The 17100-nt window shown below is 48.8% G+C and overlaps 1 protein-coding gene across 1 annotated transcript in view; it reads left to right on the top strand.

The window, feature by feature from the left end:
• The window catches only part of SLC24A4 (solute carrier family 24 member 4), a 190932-nt gene that overhangs the window by 63999 nt on the left and 109833 nt on the right, over positions 1 to 17100 (top strand). The gene's annotated exons all lie outside the window — the stretch shown is intronic.

The following is a 17100-nucleotide window of genomic DNA, read 5'->3' as shown; positions in this document are numbered from 1 at the left end:
TCCTCTCTCCCGTGGGCTCTCTTGTCTGTGCTGTTGGCCAGACTGACCACCTCACTGGGCTGGGCTCCTGGTGCACCAGGGAGAAGATGCCCAGTGGCGTTGGGTATTTCCTCAAGTCTGACACTAGCTCTGAACTTGGCCTGTGTCTCAGGAAGTGTAGACTTCAGAGGTCGTGACCCTGATTCTCTCTCAGACTGTCACAGTTGCGAGTATGTGAATCAAGAACAGAGAGATTTGTTCAAGAATCCAAGGATCTGGGATGTAAGGATGGCTTGGAAGGGAACAGGCAATGATGTGTTTGTATAAGTAAAGCACAACGTGAAAGGAAGACTCCAACCTGTGGACTCCAGGAAGGGCTCTCAGGGTTCTGAGCTGCATTTTGAAATTGGCGGGGGCGGGTGGTGGGGGGTGTTGTGCAGGACTTAGGCCAGCAGAGGGGGATCTGTGTGAATATGTGCAGCCATGAATCAGTACTGGGGAGAGGGCTTCCAGGTAGAGGGGTCCCCTGTAAGTTTGAGATTCCTTGCAGTTCTTGGGAACCAGTCAGAGCATATGAGTCTCAGAGGATGGACCCACCTTCCATGCCACCTCCCCGCAACTGAGTGAAAGCAGCAAGGTGCACAGGGAGCCCACAGCCAGGCTGGCTCTGACCCTGAGTAGCCACTGCCCACAGGTATTTGCCACTGGGGGCCTGAGTCTGACCCGGGAGAGAGGAGTGTAGGGGCTCCACTGCGCTCTGCCCCTGGGGGTGTCTCAGAGGTAGGCAGGGTATGGGTGGAGGTTTCTCTCGTAAGTTCTACTGCATATGCTGCGTCTCATGGCCACGAGCTCTGTTTGACCGCATGGATTGTGAGCTGGGATGTCTCAGCATTGTATCATTAGGGAATTTTAGGCAGTGATTTTCAGCAAAGTGTGCCCCAGAATCTGGAAGGAGATTCACTTCCTTGGGCCATCATCAGACTCTGAGCCTTTCTGATCTCACTTCTGTCCACAGTGGGGATGATGTCAGCCTCTGGGTTTCACAGATGTGGGTGGAACATTGCCCATTGCATTGCATTTGTAATTCCATTGAGCCTAAGAGAAAGGGTGGGAGGGCATTACTGGAGTTCTTAAGAAAATTGTATATTTGGAAATGGAGGCTCTGGGAGGAGAATGCCTTGCCCAGGGTCCGTAGGGAGCCAGGGTGAACTGAGATGGGTACCCAGGATACCCGGCATCCAGGGGTGCATGTCCCCTGCATGGGGGTACAGCCCCGCTTTCCTTCATTGATTGTTTTATCCTACAGTCACTTATCAGACATCCTGAGTGACAGTGTTAGGTTTTGCAATAATTATTCCCTCTTCAGGTCTTTTAGATATCAGAGAAACTCACCATGGAGAATAAGGTTGGGGAGGAGATCTGTCTCCACCCCTAATGTTTTTTGGGGGGGCCGTGTTGGGTCTCTGTTGCTGCACGTGGGCTTTCTCTGGTTGCGGAAAACGGGGCTGCTCTTTATTGCGGTGCTCAGGCTTCTCCCTGTGATGTCTTCTCCGTGTCTCGGAGCACCAGCCCTGGGTGTGTGGGCTTCAGGAGTTACGGCACGTGTGCTCAGTGGCTGTGGCTTGTGGGCTCCAGAGCACGGTCTCAATTGTTGTGGTGCGCGGGCTTAGCTGCTCGGCAGCACATGGAATCTTCCTGGACCAGGGATCTAACCCCTGGTTAGATCTAATCCCCTGCATTGGCAGGTGATTCTTAACCACTGGACCACCAGGAAAGTCCCCCCAGCTGGACTTTTAAGATGAGGACTGTGAACTCCATGGATCTAGACAGCCACATAGCACTTTTCTGAGAAAAAACACCCTTCACTTAGCTATGTGTGGGTATGTGTTTAACCACGGCCAATCTTATTTTTTTTTAAAGAAATTTCAAACAAGTATAAAATTAGAGATAATAGTATAATGAGCCCCCCCCCCACACACATATCCGTCATCCAGATTCATGGCCCATCCCGTTTTATCGCTATCCCCCTACTTGCCCCTTCCCATTATTATTTTGAGGCAAACTCCACACATACAGGATATCATTCATCAGCTATTCAGCATGTATCTCTAAAAGGCTTCTAAATGACATCACCACTATTGCATGCCATTCTTGCATCTGAGAATAAACTGTTTTTATGCTTTATTCAAACTACACCTGGGTCTCCACTGCCTCCTTGGGAAAAGAAGGCCCCAGCCCAAAGGCAGAGGGAAACTCAGAAGTTCTTTGCTTTCGTTCTTCCCTGGACATGGCTCCTGGAGACAGAAGAGTGGGTTCAGGGGCTGTCAGGAATGATTTAGATCCTGGGTGATTTTTACCCCACCTCTCCTGAGTCCTCGTAGCTCAAGCGGTAAAGAATCCGCCAGGTGGCGCTAGTGGTAAAGAACCTGCCTGCCAATGCAGGAGACCTACGAGACTCGTTGGATCCCTGGGTGGGGAAGATTCACTGGAGGAGGGCATGGCAACCCATTCCAGTATTCTTGCCTGGAGAATACCATTTACAGAAAAGCCTGGCAGGCTGTAGTTGATAGGGTCGCAAAGAGTCAGATGTGATTGAAGTGACTTAGCACTCAATACAGGAGATGCAGGTTCAATCCCTAGGACAGGAAGATGCCCTGGAGTGGGAAATGGCAACCTACTCCAGTATTCTTGTGCCTGGAGCATCCCATGAACAGAAGAGCCTGATGGGCTACAGTCCATGGGGTCGCCAAGAGTCGGTCACAAGAGTTGGGTCCCTCTTGTGAGATTAAATTGGATCATCTTGAAGGATGTGTCTCTGGTCATGGTTCTATAAGCCGTTAGTCTCTTGGAAGGTGGCATCAAGTCACAAAGCTGAACTCCATAAACAGAGGACAGATGTTCTCCCATAGCCAGGGGTACTCCCATAGATAGGTACCTGGCAGGTGGGCACTGAACCTGTTGTATCTTTTGCAGAAGCCTTGGGCATTCTGGAAAGAAGAGTCCCTTGCAACAATCCCCTGCATCCACCTTCTCTTCCTTAACTCTCAGCATCACCGGCTCTAGCCACATTTTCCCATTATGCTCAGTGTTTGAGAGCTCAGCCTGAATTTTAAATTCATGCTTTCAATATACTGAGCCTTAAAAAACAGGACATTTTAACACCGTATTACACAAAGTTAGGGGACCTTTAAGCATTGGGTCCAATGTTTTGCAATTTGCTTGCTTGCCCTATTTTTGTTAATAGACCTTTAATTCTCCTTAAACATTCGCTCCTATCTTTTGCTTTTATTAAATTTTGAAATGCACGTGTGCTTTTGAGTCCTCTGGGTAACAAAATGTCAACAGATTATAGAGTACATTTTTTTCCATGCCTGCTCGCCTGCAGAATTACAACAGTAATCTAAATCTGATTAGAAATGAGGTCATGACCCCCCCAACACTCACCACAGAACCTCTGATAATAAGACCAGGGAAATGTGAGAAAGTAAACCAGTGATTAGGTTCCCTTCAAAACAGTTACAACTTTGTGCCGGATTCATTTCTAGGGGTTGAGCTTAGTGGAATGAAGTATCATTCAGTCCTTTATGCCCATCAGTGATCTGAGTGCCTGCAGAGTAAGGTTCATGAAGCATGTGATCGAGAGAGTGTTGGGAGATGGTGTTTGACTCCCACTGGGGATGGCTGTAATTTAAAAAAAAAAAAAGAGAGAGAGAGAAGGGCTGGTAAGAATGTGGAGAAATTGAAACTCTCCTACACCACCTATGAGGATGTAAAATGGTACAGCTGCCAAGGGAAATAGTTTGGAGGTCCCTAAATAAGTTAAACACAGAAGGTGTCTGTTTTCTCCCCCTCTGTGGTCCATCTGCTGCACGCTCCATGCAACACTCTGGGCTGGAGCTGAAAAGCCCCGGAAGCCCCTTTGCCAGGTGCCGGGCGGGCCCATACCCGTCCAGCTCCTGCTGAGGGGTGATGTGTGTGCCCTTGTCCCCAGCTGGGACCTGCAGGTTTTTCCAGGCATGGATTAGCCCAGCACCAGGATCAGCTGCTTAAACCAGCTTTAGTTCAGGTGCCAGCAGAGTTTGGGAGTTCCTGGGACCAAAACCAAAGTCAGTGGGTCTCGACTGCCTCCCAGGGGACATGTGTCGCGGTCTGGAGACATTCTTGGCTGTCACAACCCCCAGGGGAGGGATTTTTAAGGGCATCCGGTGAGCAGAGGCCAGAGATGGTACCAAACACCATGCGATGCTCAGGACAGCTGTGAGGACAGGTGACTTTCTGGTGCAGAATGTCAGTAGTTCTGGGGCTCAGATCCCTCTGCTAAACACATCCGTCAGGAGGGCAGGCTTGTTTGGTCATGGCTCTGCTTGGTCTGGTTGCAGTGCACAGGCTCTTGGCTGCTACACTCGGGCTTTCTCCAGTTGCAGCAAGCAGGGGCTTTTCTTCGTTGAGGTGCACTGGCTTCTCTTTGTGTTGTCTCATTGCAGAGCATGGGCTTCAGTAGTTGGCATGTGGGTTCTTAGTTCTTTTAACAAGAACTAAGGATCGAATCTGTATCCCCTGCATTGGCAGGTAGATTCTTAACCAATGGGCCACCAGGGAGATCCCAGGAGGGCGGGTTTATGATGCTAGGGAAACACCCCAGAGGGGACCATTCCTGCCTGCCACTTGTGTCGCATTTATTATCTCAACAGCCACGTAGGCACCTCCCTACTTCATGGAGGAAGACAAGTGAGACCCAGGAGGGGTCAGTGACTTGTTCAGGGACCATTAGAAAAGACCCTGATGCTGGGAAAGATTGAAGGCAGGAGGAAAAGGGGACGACAGAGGATGAGATGGTTGGATGGCATCACTGACTCTCTGGACATGAGTTTGAGCAAGCTCTGGGAGATGGTGAAGGGCAGGGAAGCCTGGCGTGCTGCAGTCCATGGGGTCACAAAGAGTCGGATGCGACTAAGCGACTGAACAACAGCAGCAACAGGGAACACACCTGCCCCGCGGCCAGGCTGGGGTTTGAACTGAGGTCAGTCTCCCTCCAGGACCTGTTTCTTCAACTGTCCATCAGTAAAAGAGGGAGAATAACACATGTCTAGGCCACTGTATGGAGACCAAATGGGTCAGGTATGTTTTATTTAGAAAAACCAACGTTACTCACCGCTTCTTGCCTGGGAGCCCTGGGGTATGGTCCTTGCTCACAAGGCACCTAGAAATGTAGTGGGGGGTGGGGGACAGACCTTAAAAGAAATTAAATCTACCATGCTAAGGATGAAGAGCTTCAGGGAGAAGGGTGCACCCAAGCTGAGGAGGTGCCCGAGCTGAGTAGTCGGCCTATAGAAGAAAAGCAGGGAAAGGCGTTTCAAATAGGTAGAACAGCATGTCCAAAGGGATGGGGTTATGAACCAGTGTGGAGCTGTGGCAGGAGCCGAACTCCAAACTGGCTCCAGAGGCCCAGGTGACGGGAGAGAAGTGTGACTTTAGAGTAAGAGGTCCAGGATGCTGTGCAGAAGGGCTGAGACTTCATCCTGACAGTGAGAGAGGGGAGCAACAGGTCAGGTACATTCTAGGTCAGGCATCCTGGCTGCTGTGTGGAAGAGCGACCTGGGCAGGTGATGGGTCAGGGTGTCAGGTTGCTTTACGCTGTGAAGTTGGGCTGAATCAGTGGGGATGGAGGGGTGGGGAGGAGGGGACAGATTAGAGGCAGGAGGTGAACCAGGCAGAACTCCATGATTGGTTTGCTCTCGAAGGAGAGAGTGCTGGGTTTCTAGCTTGGTGAAGGGGGGTGTTAGGATCCTACCTAAAAGGGAGGATGCAGGAGATTTGGGGGTGGAAGGTCTGAGTGAGTCACGGTGGGACCAGCAGGCGGTTTGTCCAACACGTGGTTGAGTCTGACCTTGGGGCAGTGGGTGTGCATGTGGTCTGACTGCTCTCACTCACATGATCCGTGAGATTCCTCCAAGTTGCGGGAACAGCAGCTCACTCTTTTTCACTGCTCTGATTCTGTGATATGACTCCATAAGGGATTGGTTGGTCCATCCAGCTCTCGGTGAACATTTAGTTTGTTTGGAGCCATTGGGAATAATGCTGCAGCGAGCATCCTTCTGTTACCCACTCCAGTCCCTGGATTCTTTCATCAACACAAGTGGGCAAGAGGCCAGAGGAGGAATTCAGGCAAGGCTTTCCTGGGGCTCCTACAGCCCTGGGGCGTGAAAACAAGCAGCAGGTGCCCTTGCTTGTTCCCTGGGTGGGGGTCGAGCTAATTCCTTAAGTGGGGTGAGGGTCAGGGTCGGCTAAGAGGGTGAGGCAGGGGCGGGAGGGAGGCTTAGGTAACCTGCCCACCTTCTTGCTGATGCTGTGTTCTGGGATCACGCCCTGTTCACTGCTTTTGCTCCCGGAGCCTCAGAAATAGCAGTTGATTTGTGGCCTTTTTTTGTATCTTCTTTTAAAAATCGGTTTTTATTTATTATTTGTTTTTAAAATTATTTGGCCATGCCACATGGCATGTGGGCTCTTAGTTCCCCAACCAGGGATTGAACTCATGCCCCCTGCATTGAAAGTGTGGAGTCTGAACCACTGGACCACCCTGGAAGTCCTATATCTTTTTGTTTATAATTGTCCCAACCGTGCATGTATGCAATTATTATTTTTTTTGTGTTATAGTTTCTATGTGTTCTGTTGCTTGAGGAAATGTGTGTTCAGGTACAAGTGCAAACTCAGGTAAAGGATGCCAGGTCCCAGGCTATCTCACTTACATGTGCTTCTTGGGAGCCATGGTCTCTCATTTTTGTTGACTGTTTAGGAGTAGAACTGCCGGGTCATGGGGATGTGCGTAGACATGTTTCACAGACTTGGCCACACTGTTTTCCCAAGTGCACCTCTCTTCACTTCCACCAGGGCATATGGGGGGCTGGTTCCTTTATGTCCTGACCAACATCTCTCTTCCGGTGCCTTGTAATTTTAATATGCAAGTCTCTGCAGATGAGTGTCTGGGCACCTCCACCTGAGTTTATTGGCTGTTCAGTTATCTTTTCTCCCCGCTGTGATGTGTCTGAGTCTTTGTCCCATTTTCTATATCTGCTAGGTCACTTCAGTTGTGCCTGACTCTGTGTGACATTATGGACTATAGTCTGCCAGGCTCCCCTGTCCATGGGATTCTCCAGGCAGGAATACTGGAATGGACTGCCATGCCCTTCTCCAGGGGAATCTTCCTGACCCAGGGATTGAACCCACATCTCTTACATCTCCTGCATTGGCAGGCAGGTTCTTTACTGCTAGTGCCACCTGGGAAGCCCCCAAGGTTTCTATTATATTGTCTTTTTCTGATTAATTTGTATCCAAGTCTCTTGATTGTCAGATTTGTGCATTGTGAGTATCTTCTTCCCTTGTGGCTCAGCTGGTAAAGAATCCACCTGCAATGCAGGAGACTTGGTTTCGATCCCTGGCTTGGGAAGATTCCCCTAGAGAATAAAAAGACCACCCACTCCAGTATCTTCTTAGGTCTTTTAAGAGTATCTTCTTACCCCCATATGTTTCATTTGTACTCTTACTGTTGTTTTTGAATGAAGGTTTTAAATCTTAATAATTCAAGTGAATAATGACAGCAATGAAGTAGACATCTTTATTAAAACTGGAGCGAACTGGTAGCTTAGAACAGCAGTTCCCAACCTTTTTGACATCAGGGACTGGTTTCATGGAAGACAATTTTTCCATGGACTGAGGGGTGGGGACGATTTCAGGATGATTCAAGTGCTGTAGGGTTCGTGCTCATATGAGGATATAATGCCACCACTGATCTGACAGGAGGTGGAACTCAGGCAGTAATGCTAGCAATGGGGAGCGGCTGTAAATACAGAAGAAGTTTTTCTCCCTGGCCTGCCGCTCACCTCCTGCTGTGTGGCCCAGTTCCTAACAGGCCACTGACCGATACTGGTCAATGGCCCAGGGGTTGGGGACCATTGGCTTAGAAGACAGAGGAAATCTAGTACTCTGACTAGTGTGACTGTTGTTGTTGTTGTTGTTGTTGTTGTTGTTTTGGCCATTCATTGTGGTTTGTGGGATCTTAATTCCCTGACTAGGGGTTGAACCTGCACCCTCGGTGCTGAAAGTGCAGAGCCCTAACCCCTGGACTGCCTGGGAATTCCTGCTAGTGTGATTTAAAATGTCTGGTTTCTTGAGAGGAGAAAGGAGGCCTCAGAGTGGATCTTGAGTCTTGAATCATTATTATTTAGGTGGGTCCCCAGGTGTCTGGCTGTAAAGGGGATGCTGTCTGCCTGGCTTCCTGGGGTGTGTGGAGAATCCAGGGAGTTCACATGGATGAATCATATGTTCTCAGAGATTCTGCTCTGAACCCAAAGGCAGAAGCAAGGCCCCAGACCACCTCCTCTCTGGCTGCAGGGGCAGCCTCATCCCCCACAACCACAGCAGGGGCTGCTGGAATAACTAGCAGGAAGCGGATCAGGCTCGGGCCTGAGGTGGCATGGGGGGAAGCTGGGTACCCCTACCCTCTCTGCCTCCCCAGGGTGACCTCTTTCCATCCAAGACCTGGGAGCCCTGGAGAAGGGAGGCTTCAGGAGGCTGGCAGGTCTGGATCCCTGGCACCAGGGATTGTGCCACCCTGGCAGGTGCCTGGTTTGAAGGGGCTCAGGGTCGTTCCCACAAGGACCAGCACTCCTGCTGGAAACCCAGATCCCTACCACTCAGCACAGCCTCCCTCCCCATCACTTACGCTCCAGCCACTTGACCTTCCTGTTCCTCGATCACATCACCACTTCCTGCCTTTGCCTAAACCGTGCCCTTAGCTAAAGCTAAAGCTTCTGTCTCCTCACCCACCCACCAGCACCATCGCGCCCTGCTTTCCCATCGTCCAGGTCTCTGCTCCCGGTCTCCCCTCTTCGGTGGCCCTTCCCACTCTCACCCTCTCCTGCCCTGGTCTCTTCTGGAGCTCGCCTCTCCCTGAAGCTGGGCCCCATGGCATGACAGGGTAGGTTCCTCATCCCTCCAGCACGGACCTCACCCTGTTTGCTGCGGCCCCATGGCCTGTAGGTGTGCCTGACACGTAGTGGGAAGTCACAAACCCTGAAGGCAGAGAGATGCAGACCCACAGATGACAAGGAGTGGGTCCTCTGCCACGGAAGGCGGAACAGCGTGGCCGAATGAATTCCACGACCAGAGGTGAGAGGACCCCACCTTCCATCTGTGCCCTCTGATTTAAAGAGGACTAGGAGCAGAGCTGGAAGCTCTAAAGGCCAGGTTGAGTTTTCTAAGAGGCAGCCAACCATGATCACTCTCATAACCTTTGGCCCTGTCGGTCTGAAGGAGGGGGCGAGCAGGTGGCTACGTTTCCCAGCCTCAGGGAGGGCTCTGCCCTGAGAAGCCTGCTTCCTGCTTCTTGGAGTCACATGTTGCTATGACAACCGCAGCCCCTTGCTGGGCTCAGAGCAGGGCCAGGTGGCCCTTTGCTGGGGCAGGCAAGTGTAGGGCGAGGGTGGCTTTCTGGTGTCTGGGCAGACTCAGTGTGAGATCCTGCTCTCTTGGAGTTGGGTTTTCAGCACTCCACCCCTCACTAGTGGGGCTTCAACAACTGTGGAATATTGGCCTTTGCAGAACTCCACTTCTGAGACAGGTGAGGTTTATCAGCCCCAGAAAGAACTTGTGGGTTCTTCTCAGGGTCCCTCAGCACCTGGAGCTCTCAGCCTGCGGGTGAGCCTGTTCCCCCTGCCCCGTACAGGTGTCAGGCTGGGTGCCCGGTGGGCCAGATGCTCTGGAGGCACAGGAGCCTGGGCTAGACATGAGATGCTGCTGTTTGTGAGCCAGTGACCACGGACAAGGGAGGTGAACCCTCCGAGCCCGAGCTGTCTCTTGTGTGAAAGGGGCATCGCTCCTTTTTCTGGGACCTGTTGTAAGGATTCTGTCAAAACAGCAATCCCAGGAAGATGTGCACCAAGTAAGGGGTGGATGGCAGAGATGCCCACTGAACCACAAAATGCAGCCTGATGGTCACTTTAAAAATCTGAATTGCATTTGTATAACAGTACTTTGAAGTCCTTCAATTAAGTGATATTATTTTGCTTTGCTTTTTGTTCTTCTAGGCTCAGGATTTTCTTTTTTTTTAATTTTTTTATTATTATTATTTTTTTACTTTACAATATTGTATTGGTTTTGCCATACATCAACATGCATCCGCCATGGGTGTACACGTGTTCCCCATCCTAAACCCCCCTCCTACCTCCCTCCCCATACCATCCCTCTGGGTCATCCCAGTGCACCATTCCCAAGCTTCCTGTATCCTGCATCGAACCTGGAGTGGTGATTTGTTTCTTATATGATATTATACATGTTTTAATGCCATTCTGCCAAACCATCCCCCTCTCCCTCCCACAGAGTCCAAAAGACTGTTCTATACACCTGTGTCTCTTTTGCTGTCTCGCATACAGGCTTGTCATTACCATCTTTCTAAATTCCATATATATGCGTTAGTATACTGTATTGGTGTTTTTCTTTCTGGCTTACTTCACTCTGTATAATAGGCTCCAGTTTCATCCACCTCATTAGAACTGATTCAAATGTATTCTTTTTAATGGCTGAGTAATACTCCATTGTGTATATGTACCACAGCTTTCTTATCCATTCATCTGCTGATGGACATCTAGGTTGCTTCCATGTCCTGGCTATTATAAATAGGCTCAGGATTTTCAATCATGCCTGAATAGTGGAATCACCTGGAGAACTTAAAAAGTTTTAAAAATTAATTTTTTAATTAAAATTTGAGATCCCATCCTCTTCCAGCATCATGATGTCACCACAGGACCATGGCCTGGGCCCCAGCATTTCTCCAAGTTCCTCAAGTGATTCCAAGGCTGAGAAGCCCCTGTTTTAAGACATTAGGTCTATTTTTTTTTTTAATAAATAGACTTTATTTATTTTTTGGCTGCACAGTGCAGCATGCAGAATTTTAGTTCCCTGACCGGGGGTGAACGCACACCCACTGCGGTGGAAGCTTGGAGTCTTAACCCCTGAACTGCCAGGGAAGTCCCACGTGTATTCTTTGATTCACTGCCTTTTAGAAATCTGTAGGATCCCCAAGACAGGTAACTTTAAAAATCATGGAGGTTCTTAAAAGAAACTTTACCTTATTGTGCAATTTGTATCTATCATCTTGCTGTTATTTGAAGCGTGTGGGTCAGCTCCCTAACTGAAAATCATTGATTTTTTTTTCCTTGAGTCCTCTAAACCCCTTCCTACCTCAGGGCTTTTGCACTCCCTGTTTCCTCTTTCTAAACACTCTTTCTTCCCAGATCTTGATAAGGCGGGATCCTTGAAATCTATTCCCGGCTAGCCTAAATGTCACCTCCTCAGAGAAGCCATCTCAGACTTTCCAGGCTCACGCCATGCTCTCCCTGGTCACACCCTATCACATTGCCCTTCATGGCCAGAAGTGCTATAATTACTCTGTTTATTTCCTTACTTATTTCTGGCTGCTGTGTTCTGGAGCGTGAACCCTTGAGAGCCTCACTCTCCGTTCACTGCTGGATCTCCAGGCCTGGCACGTGGAAAGTGCCCAGTGAGGCCTGCTTGAATGTAAATGGGCTAATGTGCATCTCTGGCATTTGTGAGACCCTTGAGCACAGGCCCAGGGGTTGTCCCTGTAAGGCCTTTTGCAGGAGTAGAGGCCCAAGTGGTGCTGATGCATGAAAACACATTAACCAGCTCGTTAGAGGATGAGGCGTCTAAACTAGAAAGACGGGTCTGTTTTAGGATTTGCTCTAGACTATTACAGGGAGAGGGGAAAAGAAGAGGGTACAAAACTGTAGTAGAGAGCTCTCCCTTGAGGTCACATGGATATTCCTCTTAGTTCACTTTAGTTGCTCAGTCATGTCCGACCCTTTGCGACCCCATGGACTGCAGCACGCCAGGCTTCCCTGTCCATCACCAACTTCTGGAGTTTACTCAAACCCATGTCCCTCCAGTCGGTGATGCCATCCAACCATCTCATCCTCTGTTGTCCCCTTCTCCTCCCACCTTCAACCTTTCCCAGCATCAGGGTCTTTCCCAAGGAGTCAGTTCTTCACATCAGGTGGCCAAAGTATTGGAGTTTCAGCTTCAGCATCAGTCCTTCCAATGAATATTTAGGGTTGATTTTCTTTAGTATTGACTGGTTGGATCTCCTTGCAGTCCAAGGGATTCTCAAGAGTCTTCTCCAACACCACAATGCAAAAGCATCAATTCTTCAGTGCTCAGCTTTCTTGATGGCCCAACTCTCACATCCATACATGACTACTGGAAAAACCATAGCTTTGACTAGACAGACCTTTGTCATCAAAGTAATGTCTCTGCTTTTTAATATGCTATCTAGGTTGGTCATAGCTTTTCTTCCAAGGAGCAAATGCTATCATAGCTTTTCTTCCAAGGGTATTCCTGTGGATACACTGTAATGATAGAGGCCAAATACTACTATGCTATAACCATGAAGATGCCAAAAGTCAAGTGGTAATCTCTGGGTTGAAGGATAGCCAGGAATTTCATTTTATGATTATTTCATATTTTTAAAATTTTCTCTGGACACATTTCCTATAACGAGATATATTAAATTTTACAGTGGTTTAAACACTGACTTGCAAATATATATATAAATAATATATATACTATATATATACACACACACGCATATATAAGTAAAAGTAATACCTCTGGCTCTGAAGCCAGATGAACCTGGCTCTACAGCTTGCTAGCTCTACCTTAGGCCAATTAACCTCTCTAAACATCAGTACATCATGAGAAATGCTGAACTGGATGAAGCACAAGCTAGAATCAAGATTGCTGGGAGAAATATCAATCACCTCAGATATGCAAATGACACCACAATTATGGCAGAAAGGGAAGAACTAAAGAGCCTCTTGAAAGTGAAAGAGGAGAGTGAAAAAGCTGACTTAAAACTCAACATTCAGAAAACTAGGATCATGGCATCTGGTCCCATCACTTCATGGCAAATAGATGGGGAAACAGTGACAGACTTTATTTTGGGGGGCTCCAAAATCACTGCAGATGTGATTGCAGCCATGAAATTAAAAGACGCTTGCTCCTTGGAAGGAAAGTTATGACCAACCTAGACAGCATATTAAAAATCAGAGACATTACTTTGCCAACAAAGGTCTGTCTAGTCAAAGCTATAGTTTTTCCAGTAGTCATGTATGGATGTGAGAGTTGGACCATAAAGAAAGCTGAGCACAGAAGAATTGATGCTTTTACATTGTGGTGTTGGAGAAGACTCTTCAGAGTCCCTTGGACAGCAAGGAAATCCAACCAGTCCATCCTAAAGGAGATCAGTCCTGGGTGTTCATTGGAAGGACTGATGCTAAAGCTGAAACTCCAATACTTTGGCCACCTGATGTGAAGAACTGACTCATTTGAAAAGACCCTGATGCTGGGAAAGACTGAAGGCAGGAGGAGAAGGGGACAACAGAGGATGAGATGGTTGGATGGCATCACTGACTCCATGGATATGAGTTTGAGTAAACTCCAGGAGTTGGTGATGGACAGGGAGGCCTGGCATGCTGCAGTTCATGGGGTCACAGAGTCGGACACGACTGAGTGACTGAACTGAAGCCTCAGTATTCCCAGCTGTTAAATGGGGATTATTAGTGTGCCTCAGAGTTGTGGTGAGGGTCAAATATGTTAATATACATAAACTTTGGTTAGCACATAGGAGTGCTCAGTATGTATTAGTCGGTATTTTTACTATTACTGGGGTATTAGTATAGTTTAGGGTTCAGTTCAGTTCAGTCGCTCAGTCATGTCCGACTGCGACCCCATGAATCGCAGCATGCCAGGCCTCCCTGTCCATCACCAACTCTTGGAGTTTACTCAAACTCATCTCCATCGAGTTGGTGATGCCATCCAGCCATCTCATCCTCTGTCGTCCCCTTCTCCTCCTGCCCCCAATCCCTCCCAGCATCAGGGTCTTTTCCAATGAGTCACCTCTTCACATGAGGTGGCCAAAGTACTGGAGTTTCAGCTTTAGCATCAGTCCTTCCAATGAACACCCAGGACTGATCTCCTTTAGGATGGACTGGTTGGACCTCCTTGCAGTCCAAGGGGCTCTCAAGAGTCTTCTCCAACACCACAGTTCAAAAGCATCAATTCTTCAGTGCTCAGCCTTCTTCACAGTCCACCTCACATCCATACATGACCACAGGAAAAACCATAGCCTTGACTAGACGGACCTTTGTTGGCAAAGTAATGTCTCTGCTTTTGACTATGTTATCTAGGTTGGTCATAACTTTCTTTCCAAGCAGTAAGTGTCTTTTAATTTCAGGCTGCAATCACCATCTGCAGTGATTTTGGAGCCCCCAAAAATAAAGTCTGACACTGTTTCCACTGTTTCCCCATCTATTTCCCATGAAGTGATGGGACCTGATGCCACGATCTTAGTTTTCTGAATGTTGAGCTTTAAGCCAACTTTTTCACTCTCCTCTTTCACTTTCATCAAGAGGCTTTTTAGTTCCTCTTCACTTTCTGCCATAAGGGTGGTGTCATCTGCATATCTGAGGTCATTGATATTTCTCCCAGCAATCTTGATTCCAGCTTGTGCTTCCTGTAGCCCAGCGTTTCTCATGATGTAATCTGCATAGAAGTTAAATAAGCAGGGTGACAATATACAGCATTGACGTACTCCTTTTCCTATTTGGAACCAGTCTGTTCCATGTCCAGTTCTAACTGTTGCTTCCTGACCTGCATATAGGTTTCTCAAGAGGCAGGTCAGGTGGTCTGGTATTCCCATCTCTTTCAGAATTTTCCACAGTTGATTGTGATCCACACAGTCAAAGGCTTTGGCATAGTCAATAAAGCAGAAATAGATGTTTTTCTGGAACTCTTGCTTTTTTGATGATCCAGCGGATGTTGGCAATTTGATCTCTGGTTCCTCTGCCTTTTCTAAAACCAGCTTGAACATCTGGCAATTCATGTTTCACGTATTGCTGAAGCCTGGCTTGGAGAATTTTGAGCATTACTTTACTATCTTCAAGACCCAGATAATCACGATGGTGTGATCACTCACCTAGAGCCAGACATCCTGGAATATGTAGTAAGTGGGCCTTAGAAAGCATCACTACAAAGCTAGTGGAGGTGATGGAATTCCAGTTGAGCTATTTCAAATCCTGAAAGATGATGCTGTGAAAGTGCTGCACTCAATATGCCAGCAAATTTGGAAAACTCGGCAGTGGCCACAGGACCGGAAAAGGTCAGTTTTCATTTCAATCCCAAAGAAAGGCAATGCCAAAAAATGCTCAAACTACCACATGATTGCACTCATCTCACATGCTAGGAAAGTAATTTTAGGTATACCATCTCATATAATCATTTAATCCTCCAAACAAACCTGTGAGGTAGCTGTAGAAGCAGAAACTGAGGAAAATGAAGCAGAACTTGCCTTTGGTTGTTGTCAGACCCCGAATGGGGGCACAGGTTTGAGCTATCTTCTCAGGAGTTATCTTCTCATGCGTTGACCACCTGACCCTACTTGGACACAAAAGAATGGGTCAGTTCTATAAACTGGTCCTGGAGCAATTCTTAGAGAATCTTGTGTCCCTAGAAGTGGCCCTGGGTGAGGACTGCGGTGAGTGGCGGGGTTGGGGTGGGGGGGTGGGGGGCGGGGGGTAGGGGAGGAGACTTCCCTGGTGATCCAGTTGCTAAAACTCTGAGCTCCCAATGCATGGGGCCTGGGTTTGATCCCTAGTCAGGGAACTAGATCCCACATGCTGCAACTAAAGAGTTCTCAGGCCACAGCTGAAAGATCCTGCAACTAAGACCTGGTACAGCCCAGTACGTAAATACATACTTAAAAAAAACAAGTGGCCCTGGAACGCAGGGAGGGTCCAGAGGGTCCTGGCTTGGGCACTCTGCCCCCCAGTGGCAGATATGGGAAGTGCGTCTGATCTAGGCCACAGAGCCTCTTGGCCTGGTATGAAGAGTCAATCTGTATCACCACTCCGCCTTCGCCCTGCCTCCCCCCAACCCTAGCCTTTTCTGGACAATCGCAGTGGTCTGCCTGTCTGCCTCGCTCGCCGAGGCTTCATTCATAGCGCTCCTAGGTATCTCCATAACCAGCAGATGCGTTCTTGTCACTTTCCTATGTTAAGGCCCTCCCTCTGTCTGGCCCTGGCCCTGTTCACTAGCCTCATTTTGTGCCCCTCTCTCCCGCACACCCCTGCGTAGACCAAAGAGGGCACCAAGGAAGGGAAACTGGGTTGTGGAATTGACAGACTGGGGCAGGCAGACACAGGCACAGGTGTGAGCTGAAACACCCTGACCTCTGCCTGCTCCCTCCTGGGTGCCCTTCCCCCTCTGTCTCCAGGCCCCACCCCCTGGCCATTAAGGCTCAGCTCCCTCTTAGCTGGTAAAGAATCTGCCTGTAATGCGGGAGACATGGGTTCGATCCCTGGGTTGGGAAGATCCTCTGGAGAAGGGAAAGGCTACCCACTCCAGTATTCTGGCCTGGAGAATTCCATGGACTGTATAGTTGGACACGACTGAGCGACTTTCATTTTCCGGCTCCCCTCTTCTGAAACACTTCCTGTTGACACTCCAGGCAGCAAGGACTGCTTTCTGCTCTCTTCTGTTCCCACTGTGGCCCCCCAACCCCTCCTGCCCAGCCTGACAGTTGAGCCTGTGACACCGTGTTTCCCACTTGGTGTTCCCAGCGGCACTGGGTGCTTCTCCAGGGCGAAGGCTGAATCAGCTGTCAGAGTTACTTCGCTTATCAACAAGGTGCCCCTCATGGAATGGGCTCCAGTGTTTATAAATGATTGAGGGTGAAGGCCACTTCCCAGACACCCAGCCCCTGTGCCCTGGGGGCCTCCTCCTGCAGAAACTCCTCCTTTTTTTTTTAAATTTCATTTTCTTTTTCTTTGGCTGTCTGTGCAGCATGCAAGATCTTAGTTCCCTGACCAGGGATTGAACCCGCATCCCCTGCTGTGGAAGCGCAGAGTCTTAACCACTGGACAGCCAGGAAAGTCCCAGAGGCACCTTCTTTATCCACTCCTTCGAAAATATCTTCAGCTTGCCCCAGAGCTGTGCCTGGCTGGACCCTCCTCCCAACTGCTAGAGATGGTGCTTTTGTCTGAGAACCCAGTA

This window comes from Bos grunniens, chromosome 21 (assembly GCF_055505025.1).
Source record: "Bos grunniens cultivar Pamir isolate PY7600 chromosome 21, Bosgru_T2T1.0, whole genome shotgun sequence".
Taxonomy (NCBI): domain Eukaryota; kingdom Metazoa; phylum Chordata; class Mammalia; order Artiodactyla; family Bovidae; genus Bos; species Bos grunniens.
Note: the sequence above shows the minus strand (reverse complement) of the source record. Positions and strands in the feature narration are given on the sequence as shown.